The following is a 14818-nucleotide window of genomic DNA, read 5'->3' as shown; positions in this document are numbered from 1 at the left end:
AAATTTGATCTTAACGCAGTCTCATGAAGTCAATGTCAATATCAGCATCCTGAGCACCATACACAAGGAATATTAAATTAATGTCTCATCTACTTCTATCATATGACCCCCCATTACTCAACTATTAAGCTGTTGCCGTTGATCCATCCTCAAAATAATGTCATCTTCCATAAAGTGCTGAAATCATACACTTTTTTCTCACAAGCTTCTGGTCTGAACTATTGAGATCACCTTCCTAATGCACACATATACTTGCTAAGGGACTGGGGCACGCCTCTTCAAAAATGTGAACCACTACTTTCTGAACAATTGGGAATACCACTGAATTGTAATTTAATACAGTGAATACATAATGTGAATTCAGGTGGCCTTTCAATGCTGCACATAAACACACATACCTTAATGAATGCAATATGTATGTGCTACAGAGTCTGCAGTAGCGGCCATGTATTGATGGTTGAATTGCTAAACCAATTGGAAGAGCATTTTTTGGGTGTTTTATATCATTGGCGCTGTTCGACAAATCCTCAAGAAACTTTGCAAAGAAAGTGTATAGCCAACTCTGAATTATTTCATGCAGTTTCATCAAGGGGGAAAAGTTATAGGCGTGGGTCCCAAATGTTTTGCAATCTGCATAGACATGAGTGGAAATAAAATGTGTTTCCGGCTACAGCTTAAACCACTGGACAGATTTACTGGAGGAGCCGCAGCCTCGCCCCAAAAGCATGTTTCTGCAAATTTGGTGTTAATCCATCCAGTAGATTGTTTTTAAATGCCCAAAATGTAGGTCAAAACAAACTAGGGGGTCCCAATATTTTGTAAATCAGGATGGCTACAGTCCAAAGTGCTGGTTGGATTTGTAGAAAATATATGCATGGAACATTGGCAAGGACCTGAAAGCATGATTTTGCAAATATATCCTGTGTTTTGTTCATTAAAAAGTGTCAAAATGTAGGTACAAAAATTAGTGATATCCCTTTGGTACCTGAGGCATTGCCAGTGGCCATGGACGGTTGCCTTCTGCCATTCCCCGGACAATCTGGCCACTGTCCATGGCCATGAGGGATCGACAATGGGGTTAAAGTGGGTACGGTCAAAAGGGACCGGCTATGTTGTTACATTTTCGAAATCAGGTCAGACTTGAATGGGACAACGATTCTGTTTACGGCTAGAGACTGAAGTTCTGAAAGGGTTTGCAGCAAACTTGCGTGAGGAGCATCAGCAAGGACCTGAAAGCATGCTTTTGCAAATCTGTCCTGTGTTTTATTTTTTCCAAAGTGTCAAAATGTATGTACAAAAAATAATGATATAACTTTGGGGCCAGGCCTGTGGGCAGGGCCCTTGGCAAGGACAAATGTCCACTCTGATTTGCTTATATGGGCCCATGGATTGTGGCCACTGGCCATGGCCATGGTTGCAAGCCATGAGCACTGGCCCTTTGTGACATTAATGGGGTAATGCGGTAGAGCGGACATTTGACCAGGATGCAGGCTAGGTGCAGTGGATAACGGGGGTGTTTTGGTGGGGCTGGAGTCATAGTTGAGCCTCATTCCCTAGGCAATTCAGCCATGACTTGCATCCCCATCACGCGCTGCTGAAAACGACACGCATCAGTATGCGCCACAACAAATATGTTTGTACAAAGGAGGTTTATAGTCCTTTCATATATGTTAAAAGAGGGATTATTAATAACTTATATACAGTGCTGTAACATGATGACATATTTATACTTGTAAAGAGCATTGAAATTAAGTGAACAAAATGTATCTACGGGACGTTGTGGTTAAGGTACACTAATACAAACCTATGGAATTCAGCGAAAAAGCTTTGTGAAAGGTACGTTATGCTTAAGATTCACTAATAAAAACCTATGAAACTCATTAAAAAAACGTTGTTGAAGGGATGTAATAAATATTGAATGAATAGGGTGACATCAGGCACGAGCTGAAGAGGGGAGTCTTAAAGTCGACCTGGCCTTAGCAGACGGTGCAGGAGCAGAGAGGGTATCTGCAGAAGGGTAGAGACATGTCTACACCACTGATAGAGGTAACACTGAAATCACTGCGGCAGATTAGATATGTCAAGCAGTCAGACCCAAGAGGAAGTGCTTCATGTGCAGGATTTGTTTAAAAAGCGTCATATTTTTCAACTTGACGGAGATCACATCAGAGATCTTAAAATGTGTCATTGTTCTGATCATTTGAACGCCAGCATAACAAGTTGAATAACAATTCAATCTAATGAATACGAGTAACCTCAGAAATGTTCTGTGCACACTAACACAACTCACTTGTCTCCTTAACTTTGCACCCCCCCCCCCAGACAGACATTGCAGTGCTGTGCAGCGCACAGACGAGCTGCACTGCAGCCATCTTAACATCTGGCTTTTAAGAATCGTCAGGATAAAAACTGCTGTTCTGCTGAATTCTGTAATGGCAGGATGGAGGCCTCGGCGTACTGATGGATTAAGCGTCAAACACCTGCCATGTCTGAACCTGACAGATGTGTTTGGAAGGCTTAGGGCGAAGGAGGACGGCTCTTTCTTTTCTTGTCTGTGCATGCAGCTCTTTCCATCAGATAAGAAACTATGACAAATTCGTCATGTCCACTTTCTTCAACAGGTCCCAGAAGGTATGCTGTTAAAGCTGTCCTTGAATGTGGAAGTCGTGAAGTTTTATTACAAAACGACACTGAAATCTGAATCTAAATTTAACCAAACATTCTTTTTTCCCCCCCGAACAGCTGCAAAAAATGCAAATGCGTTTTGTTTAAAAAATAAAATTTTAAAAAAAGTCACTGGAACTTAAAACGCCGAGCATAGATAAGAAGACCTTTGGGCTAAATTCTTCGAAGTACACATGTCAGAAATAGTTTATGTAAGCATCCACACGGTGCAGGAATGGGCACGCAAGTACCATGTGTCGTTTGGTAGCCGGTTACGGGAATGGGCGCATAGTGATGTGCGAGAGATTTTGATAAGATTGCCATCCTTGACGATATGTCTGTCTATCTTCCGATCTATCTATCTATCTATCTATCTATCTATCTATCTATCTATCTATCTATCTATCTATCTATCTATCTGTCTGTCTGTCTCTGTCTGTCTGTCTGTCTATCTATCTATCTGTCTATCTGTCTGTCTGTCTATCTATCTATCTATCGATCTATCTATCTATCTAGCTATATGTAAAACATATATTCTTACAAAGTGAATCTTTAGTGAGAAAATAATAAATAATATACAAGTTGAGAATTTCCGTCAAACGCTTTTGATTTAGCCCATTTTCATTGACAAAAAAAAAAGAAATGTTAATCAACCCATCTTACCATTTGGGTGCTAACTGGTAACTCATTAAGTGTGTTTATGGGGGCAACTGACACATGAGCGCACATCTACCTACCTCTCAAAGGATGCATAGGCGCAGGAGGAGGGCATTCCTATTATCTGAGGAACTTGCAGCCCAGCCTACTCTGCACAAGTCATTCCTGGTTGTACTTTTGAACCCACCACCCACATGGCTAGGGTCTGCCCATCTAACTTGGGTGCTGTATGTGCATTTGCATGGATGGGTCTTAAAGGGTCTCTCACTGTCTAGGTGTATTTTAAATGTCAAACTTGTAGCCATTAAAGGGGCTAAACGCACATGTAAAGTAGCGCTCATGCCTTGCATGAGTATTTCTAATGGTCTGACTTAAGCTTCACATTCACGTTGTCTTATTAGTGTTTAGGCAGCAAGTGCTTGCATTCCTGAGTCACCAAAGAAATTATTCATGCAATTGGTTTCTCGAGGCACCCAGACACATATATTCTAAAAAATATTAGGAGGGGCGAAAGGTACCTTACATGCCTGATGTCATCAGTGCATGACATCCCAAGGTGAGGGAAAGCAAAAGACCTGATTCACAGAGCGTTTTCCTATGGGATTGCACCATTATAAAACCCTTCTTCCAATCAGGCCCAATAGGTTTAAAAGCAACAAAATAGCATATTGCAACTAAAACTGTCAAAGACATTTTTTGGTTAGCTATAATAGTGTAACTAGGCCAGTGCCATTGGTGGGGCCTTCATGTGCCAGAGCCTCATGCAGCAGAAACAACTTGGGCCCAGGGCACTTGCTTCATATGCTAGTACAGCTGCAGGTGTGCAGTTACTGATGTCCCATGCCAATTGTAGCCTCACATGCGGGGTATAGTCTCTATATATGCTAAATACGTTCCCTCATTATCAGGTGCTGTCATAATATACACGCCAAGTGTAGTACGAAATGGAAGATCTTATTTTCATCTTTTTTTGTCTTCTCAGTAGTGGTCAATAGTGGCAATGTAGTATTCAATACTAAATGAAGTATGCTAAAAGTCTTCATATATTATGATGCTTAAAACGAATACTATGGAATACTAAAAAAGGTTACCTACAGACTTTGAATACTATAAAAAGACAAGTTAAATACTCAATGTTGTATTCGACTTTTCTAAGAGTTCCCGTAGATGGGCATTGTCATTGCATGCCAATTGTATCCTCAAAACGAGTTATAATCCTAATATATATGTTACCATCCATATGCTTGCACACAATTGGAAGCCATATATATATATTTAAATATGTGATTCACAAAAACAAAACCAGGCTAGGATTGTTTAAGTGTTTTTAATTGTGATGTCAATTTAATATGAGGCAAGAATATGTTTTTTTCCTGTGTGACTCTTGACGGATGACACACAATTCGTAGTAACCCATGGATTGGGGTACCTACAGCCTAACCACTTTGACAGAAACCCCTGCATTGTGCAATCGACATATATAATTAGCTGCACCCATGACATATAGTGGTGATACACTTACATTGAGCCTGTTCTTGATAAATGTGCTCTTTTTGTTATATCTCTGACATCATATGTCAAGCACAGCATCAAGTGCACACGTTCTGATATTGTTGAGCTGGTTAATGCAACACTTGCCTGGTATTGTTGCCATTTTCTAGCTGAGGCCTCACTGTTGCCAGTTTTATATTTATTTCCAAGCACCACTTTGAAGGACTCTGTAAAGTCAGGTAATGCTGGTTCATGACACATATTCCTACATTTTCCTAATATAGACATCATGTGTACGGTGTTATCCCACAACTGTACCAGCAACCCTGCATCCTTCGCAATATACGCCATTCATTTCAATTTGCCCACACATATTCTTGGCTCTGGCTTTGGCTCCAGGCTCCTTCCTCTGATGCTCTGGTGATGTGGTCAACTGAGCAGTCATCGACTGGTGCAATTCTTTGTTTACAGGAGCCCCACAATATCTGAATAGCCACCTCCGGATGCTCATTTATTCTACTGCAGGAATCATTACACATACTTCTTGAAGACAACATATAACCCCCATCCTATACAAACTGCATTCGCCCCTGTTCGTCTCCAGTCAATTTTTTAGCCTTGACGCTTGTGCTCAAGGCAATGTATGGGAATGCAGCATGCTATCTTAAAGCCTGGCTTAAAATCGCCCTCCCCAGAAGACTTTTGCAGCCTCAGATTAAACAACTTGTAATTCTGCTGCAAGCAAGACATATCCAGGCTATGGGATGCTCCTTTAGCGTACATGTAGCCTTCAAGAGGTCCGCATGACTGAGAACTGTGATTAATCTGGGCAATTCATCCCTTCTTCCTGTGGGGAGCCACCCCCTTTCAGACTAGGGAGGTGAGCCAGATAAACAGGACCTTCTCTAGGGGTCTGGGAAAGTGGGACCTCACTAGGAGTGACTCTACTCTAGGGGCCAAGGACTCCCCACAAAGAACACTGCGTCTGACTATATGTGAATTGTAAAGACTGATATTATTGCTATGGATTGGCATAACCAAAATACTAACACTACTCCCGGAAATTTGGCTGAAGGCAATGCTTGGATCCATGTGAAGTCAACAGCTGATAGAGATCAACATGCCCCGTGGAAATATGGCAGGAAGAATAAAGAGATGCGGAAGCTCGAATGGAGGAAGAAGAATCCTACGCAAAGGTGAGTCTCTGATATGATAATATCCTGGAGTGGTGGAACCGTGCTACAATGTGTAGCCAGCAGTAGCGTGGAGAGAGAATAGAACGAGAGAGAGAGGTTAGAAGGCTGGCGTTGTGAAGGGAATCAACACCAAATGGAGACAGAGATGCAGATGGTAGACAGACCATCTCACCTGTTGGCGTGATCACACTGCAGCGTTAACCAACACCAAGACTAGTCTGGAATGGGGAAACCGAATTCCTGATCTCCATACTAGAAGTGTAACAACTGCTGAGCTGGGCAGGCAAAAGAAAGCAAGCGCACCCGAGAAGCTAAAGCTGGGAAGTTAGCAAATCCAAAAGACAAAGGGGCTTAACTAAAGAGAGCGTGACAAGAAGCTGGAGAAGCCAAAAAGGTTACAGGAGCCTGAGAAATAATTGCTGGACATGGGTAGATGCCCAAGAGAGACCCTGCTGAGTTGAGAAAATGAGAGGGCCAGAAGGCTTTGGGGAGCCCTAGAAAAATAAGTAACATGTTTCAACACTTGGAAAACAGGGAACCTGGAGGGTACAATTACTCAATCCTAAATCAAGAACAATTTGAAAGACAATGGCACTCATTACAACACTGGCGCTAAACCATGGTGCTATGAGCACCATGGTTGCTGCCGGTATTGTAACGAGTCCGCCATGGTGAAATGGGGAAGTACCACCCCATTCCAAGGTTGGCAGGGTGGTACTTCCCCATTTCACCATTGCCCTTCCCCATTCCCATTTTTGCCCCATAGGGCATAATGGGAATGGGGAAGGCAGTAATTACGGTACCGCAAATTGTGGTACCGTAATTAGCACCAAGGTCCCTTTGCGGGTCCATTCCTTAACGGCTGGGAACCCGCAAAGGGACCTCGTAATCAGGTGCTAAGGGATTACCGGTACCGGTACCCTTACCGGTACCGGTAATCCCTTAGCGCCGGGGTCATAATGAGGCCCAATGTCCAAGTTGGTTGAATTATTTATTCTTTTAGGGAACTGGAACAATTGGATTTGTGTAAAGACTTGTTATAAGGAACCTGGCAAGAGGACTGAAAACCTTACATTGATACGCTATTGAAAACTTATGTTAGACTAATGAACAGTACTTGGGGGCAACCCAAGTAGCTTTGACTAGAAGAAGCACGAGTGGAAACGCTATTGCTCTGGATAGTTTTTATGTTACGTATTTTCTAAAAAGAGTAGGGACAGACAGAGAGATTATGTTTAGAATGGGGGACTATTTTGATTTGGACAATTGGCGAGCACACTTAGTTTAGTTTTCTAGGTAATGAAAATCCCTCATAACTAAAGGTAGGCATGCTTTCTTTTGTTAAAATAAAGACCCTTGCAAAATTAAATTCCAGTCAGACTCCATCTTCTGGTTTCCTACAGAACCTACTATTTTTAAGGAAGAAACTTAAGACTGTGCTATTTTTAATAATCATCTTGCCTTTCCCCACTATACATATTTTTACGAGGGCTAGCTACCAATAAATGCAATATCTTATCTTCTTGGGTTTGCTCTTAGATATTTGTTAGTATAATAAGTGCCTGGCAAATTAACAAATCAAAAATCAAACCTACTGCTTCTTCCTCTGCAACTTCCCTCTTTTCTTCCCACTCTCAGGTCCATGTGGTAAGTATGTAAAGAGAACCTCCATCTTGCCCCCAAACCCCACAACTGGAATTTCAGCAATGATTAGAAAGCTGCTGAGCTGTTACATAGGGCTTCCCTTGCAATCTCAAAAACAGAAATCTGAAGTACAATGTGAGAGATATATGGTATGTCATTGATAACGCATCTGTATACAAGTGTTTTTAGGTGCAATAAGACAATGGAGGGAAAACAGAGGGAGGACAAGACAAACAAATTTATTAGGCCTTGTGTCATCGTGCAAGTGTGACAATGCAAAGTGCAGTGGAAAGGGAAAGGGGGAGGTGCAGGGAGAGGGAGGGTGATGTGCAATCAGGGCAGCATTGTTCTGAGTAAGTGCAGTCAGGGTGGCACTGCTTAGTACATGCAAGAAGGCAAGGGGCTGTAGAGGTTACAGTTAAAGCTCCTAAGTGCACGGTAGCCCTGAAGGCAGTGCAGGGGAGACTGATCATGGAGGAGCCTGGTAGCCAGAGAGACTCTGAGGGTACCAAGCAATCTGTCAGCACAACAGACAGGTAGGTCAGCAGGGGCAGGAGAGAGAGAAAGCAGAAGAGAAAAGGGAGGTCTTGCTCTGCTTCCGAAGCTTCAGGAGGTCCGGCTCAAGTTTGAGAGGGGCAGATGGCCATTCCAGAGGGAGGCCCTGCAGAGGAGAGAGATCTACTCCCACTCTCTGCCTGGAGAAGCATCTGACCCTCAGAGATTTGGAAGTAGCTGAGCAAAGGGTTCGAGTACGAAGGTATTTTGGAAGAGATAGTTTGATGTAGTGGAAGGCCCCAGCCCCAGAAAGCCTTGTGGACGATGCAGAGGGTCTTGAACTTGATCCTTGCAGCCACTGGGAGTCAGTGGCCAGTGGAGAGATTTCCGGGCCTTGTGAGACATGGTCCCTGGGCTTGAGGCCAAGGATAAGTCTTGCAGCCCTGTTCTGGATTAGTTGCAGAGGGAAGAGACTAGAGGAAGGCAGATTGAGAAAGAGGCTGTTGCAGTAGTGAAGTCTAGAGAGAACCAGGGCTCTGGAGACAGTGAACTTCTGGGGGAAAGGAAGAATACCTCTGAGACAGTGCATTGTTATCGGGCCTTCTTGGCAAGGTCTGTGATGTGAGGAGAGAAGGGGAGAGTGGAGTCGAAGTTGGCACCAATGTTTTTTTGAAGATGGCCCAAGGAGGGTGGGCCAGAGGAAGAAAGGGAAAGCGGGGGCTGGGGTTCCAATGAGAAGGATCTCTCTCTTACTGGCATTAAGGCAGAGATCATTGGAGGTGCCTGAATCACAGATAGACAGTCAGGAATGAGCGAGAGAGGAGAGGAGGATGATGGGAGCCTGAAAGAGAGCTGAGTGTCATCCGCATAACACTGAAAGTTAGAGGAGAAGGTAGAGATCAGTTGGCCAGTGGGACCAAGTAGATATTGAAGAGCCAGGGTGAGAGGATAGAGCTCTGTGGAACACCACATGTGGAGAGAAAGGTGGTGGAAAGAAAGGACGAAAGTGTGACATGGGAGGGTCAGTCAAGGAGGAAGGATGTCAACCACTCCAAGTCCTGATCCATGATGCCCAGGTTGTCACGGAGTCCATTGATCAGGATGGCGTGATTGACCATGTGAAAAGCAGAGGAAAGGTCAAAGAGGATGAGGACAGATGGAAGGCTGGAGTCAAGAAAAGATAGCAGATCTTCACGGATGTTCCAGAGAGCAATTTCCATGCCTCTGGCTGCTCTGAAGCCAGAATGATGCTCATGGAGGCAAGCAACAGATTCAGTGTGGAGAATAAGCTGGGAGGTGGCCAGCTTTTCCAGGAGTTTGCCCAGGACAGGAGTGATAGAGATCGGATGATAGATTGCCAGACAGTTAGGATTGGCTGAAGGCTTTTTAAGGAGGGGGTGCACAAGGGAGTGAATGAGGGGAGAGAGGGAGATCCAGTGGCGAAGGAGTGATTGCAGACATCAGCCAAGGCTGGAGCGAGGGTGTCAATGTGTTCTTTGATGATTATGGAGGAGCAGGGGAGCACCTGTTTGGACAACACTTTCATAGATTGGATTTACCTTGAAACATCGTCAGATGTTGTCAGAGAGAAAGAGGAGAAAGGAGGAGGAGAGGGAGAGATGGCCAGAGGGGGCCCAAGAGAGGTACTGGGAGTCAGTGGCCAGTGGAGAGATTTCCGGGCCTTGTGAGACATGGTCGAGCGAGGACAGTAAATCCTGAGTTTTAGCGGTGAAGTGAGAAGCCAGAGCCATAGAGAGGACCTGGGACGGAACAGGAGAGGTAGAGATTGCAGGAGGATTGGCCATCTCCTTGCAGATTTTAAAGAGTTTGGCCATGAGTTTGGCCATGCCGTAAAAGGTGTCGACACCGTTAAACCCTTAACGCCTGATTACGAGGTCCCTTTGCGGGACCTGACCTTAACGGCTGGTTTTACCAGCCGTTAAAGTAGGGTGCCGCAAAGGGACCTCGGTGCTAATTACAGTACCGCAATTTGCGGTACCATACTTACCGCCTTCCCCAGTCCCATTGAGCCCTATGGGGCGAAAATGGGAATGGGGAAGGGCCATGGTGAAATGGGGAAATACCGCCCCGCCAACCTTGGAATGGGGCGGTATTTCCCCATTCCACCATGGCGGACTCGTTACAACACCGGCACCAACCATGGTGCTCATAGCGCCATGGTTTAGCGCAGGGGTTGTAATGAGGGCCATTATCTGCCGTGTAGTTGTGTTATTTGGAATGTCCATTGTATATACCCATGTCCCAGGCTGTACCATGCACCATTTGCAATGCATAAAGATTTAAATGTAGTTCTCCGCTTAATGGGCAGCCAATTCAATGAAAGGAGTGAGCTGCGCCCATGGTAGCATTCTCAAACGTGATCATGCACTAGTGTTTTTCCATCCCATCAAATGGTTCTGCAGAAATCCAGGTAGAATGAGGTGCTTTCTACTGGAGTATTCCAGCATAGACAGGACTAGTTATAATGCAGGCGGGGCCATGACCTTTATTATTAGTTCCGACTGAATAGTTTCTCTCATAACGTTTGAAGAAAAAGAAATATGTGTATATCTCATTTTGCTGCATTTCCAGTCTGTCGGGATTACTGAACAATGGTACAAATACAACATATGCATGGAATTCCTTCCTCGCTGCTCTCTGCACGCATAATATAAATCCTAGCCAAACATACTTTCAAGACTACGTTTCAGTTCCAGAGCTCTGGGGTTGATTTCTACAAATGTGTGTTACCACGGTGGGACTGTGCCTTCTCTGTAGCGCAACAGGACATCATAGGTGTGTTCTTCTTCTGAAGTGCCAAACAGTTAGAGCTTAATGAAGATCTGAATAAGGGCCTTGTCGATATTATCGGAAAATCCAGTATATTTACCCAAAAGAATACAATGGGCCTCATTACGAGTCTGGCGGTAGCCGTGCCGGTAAAACCGGCAGGCTGCAGCTGGACTCGTGCATTTTTCCGGCGCCTGACTCCATGGAAACACTGGGGTATCATGACCCCGGTGTTCCTGGAAGTCAGGCGCTGGAAAAATGTTAATCCCCATTCCCACTTGAGTCCCATAGGACTCAATGGTAATGCGGCTGAGGGGAGCACTGGCACCGTTCAGAACGGTGCCGTGCTTCCGGGAAATTCTGCAAGCGGGGGCCGTCGCGCCCGCCAGGTCAGGCCTCACGGGCGGGACGGCACCTGCCTGCTGATTAGGAGTGTGCCAGTTCGGTAACAACGGTACCGGTAGGCTTACCGGCACTGTTTTTACCAGACCGGCACACTCGTAATGAGGCCCAATGTCTTGAAGAATGTACGGCAAACCGACAGTCATCAGGGCCATGCCATTGAAACCTCCTAAACTGAAGTTTATTACAATCAGTTCAAAGCTATGTGCTCGCTTCGAGGGCCATTATCGCCGACTAAGGCATCCATCCTTTGCAAAGGCTCCCCGGTGGAGGCCCTGAGGCTGTGCACAGATGAGTCGAGACAGATCCCAAGCCATGTGTGTGTACAAATGGAATGCGTGACTTCGCTCAAGTTGATGCGGGGCTTGAACTCGACTCAGTTGCCTGCACGTGCGTCACGTGGTGCTTCAGGAAAGGTCAAGGGAAACCTCACTCCAAGTGTCCCCTGCGGCAAACACACCCGGATTCCATTACGCACATTCCCTGCCGGCCCATGGTATTTGCAATCACACTGTGTAAGTGGGCAAATTATCGCTATTTTCATTACAGTACTAGCTCGCCTCAGTCTCCCGCATTCTCGCCGTTGCAGAGTGAGGGGCAGGATCTTAACTGCCTCGTCCTTATTAGAAACAGATTTACTTTCAAGAAGCTAGGTTTAGCCACCCCCTGCCGTTGATTAACAGGAAGCATATGGGCATAACATCTGCTTGCGTATACTGGTAGCTACAGCTAAACATGATTTCCACTTATATTCATGGCTGGGTTATATTAGCCATATTCTAAAAGAAATTGATGTACCGCGGACTCTTGTCCTACAGTGCCTTTCTTTGTGGGAGGACAGTAGTTTTCTTCTCGTTTTTCCACATTTGGAAGGAAATGGCAGCTAGCCTCCTGCTGCCGTTTCCAAAGCGTTTCAATGCGAGGATCTCCGGGGCGCCTCTACAAGGCAAGTCAATGGATTTGAGCTGCATTTCTGTGACCCCGGTCTCATTTACAAAGCTTTTTTTTTCATGCATGGGATTGTGCCATTGTAAAACGCTTTTGCAACTCGGGCCCTCTGCCTTTCAATGGAGGCGAAGAGAAGTTTCACAGGTGCGACCAGTTAGACACGTGTCTGAAACAGGGGTCAAGTCCTAAAAATTCAAGTGGGGAGGGGGAACTCATCAGTAATGGGATGTGACGTTGCCAGAAATTCGCATATCAAGGTGAAATATGCACATTTCATTAAATTGCCTTTGCATAACCACCCAAATTGCACAGGACAAATGGCATTTGCCTTTCATAAAATCAACACACACAGAAAAAAGAGAGATTATTTTCCAATAGTGTTTTTGAAAACGTTAAAAGGTGTGCATGTTTTAAACTCCAAGAACCAATACAAATGTTTTCCGTGGAACTTAAAGCACCGAAATGGGACATGTCGCCTTTAGTTGTGTGTTAGTTTTCATTAGGTTTTTTTTTTTATATAGTGCAGTGGTGAAGTGTCCGGCCTGCAAACCTAATGAATTCTGTTCGACCCCCGAGGTTGACTATAATTCATATATTCAAACAGGGCATTCAATGTTTCTCATTTTAGCTGGGAGGACTCTCTGAATAAAGTGGGTGGACTCTGTCCACCCACGTGTACCCTCCACTTGAGCCCTGGTCTGAAATGGACCAAAGGTTTCAAGACACCAAAAGTTGCACTCTGGACTGAAATTGTCCCTTCGTGAAGGAGCAAACGGGAGGTAAAATGGAATGTGGGAATCAGCTACTGCTTTCATCGCGTGTCCTTTCTCAGCTTCCCTCTCACCTCCCAGACATTGGAGCCCGAACACGCTATGCTGCGGCGCATCTATAAGGATGCATTAGGACACTGGCATGATAGTAGCTCCATTGAATATGATCTAGATGCATCGACCCATCACGTAATGCGCCGAAAGCCCAAGTTGGTAGGCCCAAGCAAATCTCCAACCAAGGCGTCTTCCATGCACATGGGAAAGGGAGCTCATGGATGAACCCCTCCCCCTGTCCCGTGTCTCTGTTAGGGAGATGCCAGCCCTGTGCATGATGTCAGTTCAGTGGAGTTCTTATTTTGTTTGCTTAGTACGGTTTTAAGGGGCAGAGGCAGAAGAGTGGATCAGTCATCACTTTGCTCACGTTGCAGAGCGTTGTCCATGAATTCCGGTTGCGGTCTAAGCCAGCTGATAGGCTGCACCTTAGATGCGTTCGCAGTCCTTCTGCCAGAGGTTTCTTCTCTTTTGTCTAGTCCTGTTTGTATTCGAACATTCTAGTGCTGAATGTGTGAAATGCTCTAGTTACACCATCGTTCTGCTGACTCATCGGTACTGCCCATTGTATTCCCTCCCCAGTATTATAAAATGCTATAGCCCTCGGTCACCGTAACTGGGGTGTATGTGTATCTCTCTGTGTGCTAACTGCTCCCGCGACTATGGTAACTGCTGGGTGAAAGAGGCCCAGCAGTACTTGTTCAATACACCACCATTATTGTGTATCTGTAGACCAATGGATATTGAAAATACTGGCATTTACTTACATAGCGGTACACACCCATAGGTCTCAGAGTGCTCCAATAACACAAGACATTATTATCCAACAGACCGGTACTCATTTTATCGACCTCGGAAGGATGAAAAGCTGAGGTGACAAAGCCTGATTGAAACCTGCCACAGTAGGCTGCACACAGATATCAAGGCAAGCGCTTAGCTCACTGTGCTATCTGACTAGCTGTACCCTGTAGACCATATGATGCATACTTGCACATCTAAAGCAACCGTACTCACAAAAGTAAAGCATTCCCGTTTGAACAAAGAAATTGTAGGTTGGAATATATATTGCAATTTAGGTGTGTACCTGTGTTGTGGAGGTCAGATAACGAGAAGTGGGTGCTTGGCAGGTGATTATAAATCTTTAACATGCATTAGAATAACCAATCGATTTCGCTGTCGCATTTGCACATTGCATTTTACATGTATAGGCATGATTTGGTCATTCCCGAAAAGAATGAGCCCGGAACAGACAAAATGCACTCTGAAGGGCCAGCTACCACATGGCTATTATTACATAAGCTGGTAGCCTTTGATGAGTGGATAAATACTTTTAACATTTTACATCAACAGCTGATGCACAAACCTGCAGTTTCCACATTTTGCTACAGAAACCCATCAACTGCTTTTGATCTCTGTACTATCTGGGCTTGCATCGACAATAATGGTAAAGCAGACACTCCAGATCCAATTGCCCATGCCCAACAGAACAGTGTGACTCTAGCATTGCATTCTCTGACAGGCAAAGAATCAGGCCTGTACCACTCCAAAATAGAACACAGACATATGTGGTATATGAGAGCAGGTACTATATTAAAACTATTGTATGCCGCAAAACGAGAATAGTGTTCGACGCCTAGCCATGACATTGAAAATTAAGCATCGAAATTCATGTTAACAGGCTAACTTTAACTGAAGCAAGGAAGCTCTGAT

At 44.8% G+C, this 14818-nt stretch overlaps 1 protein-coding gene across 4 annotated transcripts in view; it reads right to left on the bottom strand.

The window, feature by feature from the left end:
• COL11A1 (collagen type XI alpha 1 chain) overlaps positions 1–14818 on the bottom strand; it is a 381664-nt gene that overhangs the window by 333099 nt on the left and 33747 nt on the right. The gene's annotated exons all lie outside the window — the stretch shown is intronic.

Source organism: Ambystoma mexicanum, chromosome 1q (assembly GCF_040938575.1).
Source record: "Ambystoma mexicanum isolate Mex_15411 chromosome 1q, UKY_AmexF1_1, whole genome shotgun sequence".
Classification (NCBI taxonomy): Eukaryota; Metazoa; Chordata; class Amphibia; order Caudata; family Ambystomatidae; genus Ambystoma; species Ambystoma mexicanum.
This window is presented reverse-complemented; position numbering and strand designations above follow the sequence as displayed.